This window comes from Mesocricetus auratus, unplaced genomic scaffold (assembly GCF_017639785.1).
Source record: "Mesocricetus auratus isolate SY011 unplaced genomic scaffold, BCM_Maur_2.0 Super-Scaffold_15014, whole genome shotgun sequence".
Classification (NCBI taxonomy): domain Eukaryota; kingdom Metazoa; phylum Chordata; class Mammalia; order Rodentia; family Cricetidae; genus Mesocricetus; species Mesocricetus auratus.
Window position 1 is genome coordinate 19,765,820 of NW_024429186.1, and position 3,537 is coordinate 19,769,356.

The following is a 3,537-nucleotide window of genomic DNA, read 5'->3' on the forward strand; positions in this document are numbered from 1 at the left end:
TGAACACTTAGCATGAGAAATTTTAGGTTATATGCACTTAATATTTTAAAACTATTTTTGTGCCTATGTTTTTAATTAATTTATTCTCATAACTTCATAATCTATAGAATGTTATCTGATTAAAGCCTCTCCAACACTCTCCCCCTTTTTTATTCTCTGTCCCACAAAATTGCTTCTTCCCAAGCCTCCTTCCTACTTGGTGTGTGTGTGTGTGTGTGTGTGTGTGTGTGTGTGTGTGTGTGTGTCCCACTTCATTAATTAGGGTTGCCTGTATGAGCATGGATTGAAGGCCTTTTAACTTGAGGAATGGGGGGAGGGGCGCAACAGTGACTACACCTCTGAGAAACAGTATTCCTCCTCTCCCTCATCTTTGCAATCTGCCTGCAGCTAGCTTTGAGATTAAATGTAAACTATGTTGTTTAGGCTATTCTGGAACACATGACATTCAAACAATTCTCCTGCCTCGACCTCTTCAGGAGCTAGGATTATTGGGTATATGCTGCCATGCCCAATCTATGGTTAATTTCATAAAATCAAAAATATTTGTGAAATGAGTTCTTTCTTCTCCCTGCTACTGGAATTAATTGAAGACTCACAAGTCTTGTGACTCAGAAACCCATGAAATCTTCCGGAGCCTAATTTTGTGGGAATCGGGAATAGTCAGAGCACTGGGAGGATCATGTGAGATCTGAATTAAAACAGATAGCCAAAGACAACAGTGATCTAGATCTATCATCTAGAGTGAGGCCTTCCATTTGCCAGGTACTCAGACATTAGGGAAGGGTGGATGAAGAAATGTGCCCCATGGAAACAGAGAGATGGCTCAGCCAGCAAGGTCCTTGCAATGCAGGCAGGAGGACCTGGGTTCAGATCCCAGCACCTACATAAAACATGGGATGTGGTGATGCATGCCTGTAATCCTAGTACTGGGGAGGTGGAGACAAGAAGATCCATTGGTTGGTCTAGCTGAGTCCGGGAGCTCCAGGTTCCCTAAGAGACCAAAATAATGTAAGAGTGTTAAAGGAGGCACACCCTACATCCTGTCCTGGCTTCTATATGAGCGCACCCATATACTCATACGTGTGTGTCGCACACACACACACACACACACACACACACACACACACACACAGAAGACGGCAGTAATTCTGCTTGCTTCAAAGGTTTGTAGGAAGGGTTAAATGATTCATAATTTATGGAGTGAGCACTTACAGGGTTTGACATATAAAAATAACCATATAAATATTTGCTTAATAATCCCTCAACCATCTCAATCCCCTAGATGGTATTTGCTGGCCCATCCACTTGATCTTCTCCCTCCTAGCTCTCATCTACATTCCCTGTGAGGAAAGCTACTCCAGACCCAAGCTCTGGTCAGGATAAGTCCTTGAGGCAGAATCCCGGCTGCTACTAAAACTGGCTTTCAGACCTCATTTTCTAGTTAGTTGCCTAATTTAGAGACCTTGTCAATTTGCATTACATAGAAATAATGCAATCAGACTTCAAAGCTGCTTAGAACTGTGCCCTGCAGCCCACTGCTCTGAACTTCCCAAAGTAGGTTGGAGCAAGCGTAAATTATTCCACAGCATGACACTTGTGTGATCACAGGGCTACTTTGGGGGAAAACAATAGAAACAAAACGGCCAAATAAATGTGCCATTTCCTCCCTATAGATGGAAGCTGACTGGAATGAAATCTCTTCATAGTACTCATTTGGATTAATTCAATTATCATTGCCACTCTTGTTTATTATTTCTTCTTCTACCTCTTATTAGTAGTATTCCTGATCAATTAGCTAAAAGAGGTAGACTGTACAAAGGTTATTAATGCCCAGATTTTTCAAACAAAAGTCTCAGGAGGCCCGCATGATCCCTCCCAGTGGCTGCTCTTTCCACCCCTAAAAATTATCTTACTTTTAAGGGCACAAAAGAGTTCTATTTTGATATTTCACATAAGCGGAATCTTCACAGATGTGTGGTCTGGAATCTTGTACTGTTAATTTTTGTTAACGTGACCCACAAACTAGAACCACCTGGGAAGAGAAAAATCTCACTTGAAGAAATGCCTCCATCAGATTGACCTTTTGGCATTTTTCTTGATGAGTGATTGATGTAGAAGGACCTGGTCCACTGTAGGTGGTGCCACAGTCGGGTGGTTGGTCCTAGAATATATAAGAAAGCAGGCTGAGCAAGTCATGAGGAGCAAGCCAGTAAAAGGTATTCTTCCATATCTCTCAGTAAGGTGTGGGCAGTCCTCTCTCCTCTCTTTAGTATTTGTGTTTTCTTAAAACTCTCTGTCTCTATGTCTCTGTCTCTCTCTGTCTCTCTGTCTCTGTCTCTGTCTCTGTCTCTGTCTCTCTCTCTCACACACACACACACACACACACCGTAATTTTAAATCATCCTAATTTTCAACAATGGAAAGGAAATCAGTTTAGTGGACTGGCTATCTCAGGGTAGAACTGGGAATTGGCTTGTTATTTACTCCAGCTTTTCCCTTGACTGGACACAACAAACTGTAGTGTGGGGGGGGAATTATATTTGTTACATAGATGATTTAATTGGTTGCCTTTTGGTACTTGTACCATTTTGACAGTAAGTGTACAAATGCAAGAAGCCCGGTGCCAAAAGAATATGATGACTAGGGCATAGAGCCCTCAAGGTGCACATCTGGGTCACTCTTAGCCAGTCAGGTCATTCAGAGAAGGTACTTGCAGGGATGCAAAGAGTCTGTGATGGATGGTAGATGAGGGTGGTGACAAATATCCAGTTGTGTTTTCAATGAAGACTATAGAAGCATGGGCTGTAGCCTATCTTATTCACTTCCTCTTCTGGGATCTCCCCTCCCCACCAAAGAAGTAGCAGAGTGAATCTGGGTCTATGCACACAAAGATGTTATGGTGGATAATGATACTCCATCCAGATCCCCTTTTAGGAAGAGCTTGTAACAGCCAGAAGCACTGTTGATGGCTGCCGTCATCTGTCAGCACTACAGGTTAGCCATGTGGTAGGACCAAATGATGACCTAGAAATATTTTTCTCACTGTTATTAAAGGGAATGGACTAGATCTAGACATATCCATATGGAAAGCTATCCAAATCTTGATTATAAATATGTGGAACATACACACACACACACACACACACACACACACACTTGTATCAACATTGAAATAAACTGAATATTACTTAACATATATTGTACATAAGTATATGCAAAATAAACACGGTAGACACATTTGTAAACCTTTAGATACATAAATACTCCACCATGATTTTTTGTTAGTTGTTTTCTGCTTGTTTGCTTGTTTGTTTTGCTATGTGGCAGATAACTCCAGTATATTTAGTGAGTTACAATAACAGGCACTTGTTTTTATTTGCATTACATGAAGGCTATAGATCAATTATAGAATTAGTTAAATTCTGTCAGGATCTTCTGGAAGAAAAATAGTGGGTTTTAGAGAAGTTCAACATCACATGACTACTCATTTTGTTTCTGGGACTGAAGGAGCAGCCCCTCTATGTGATATATTGTGAT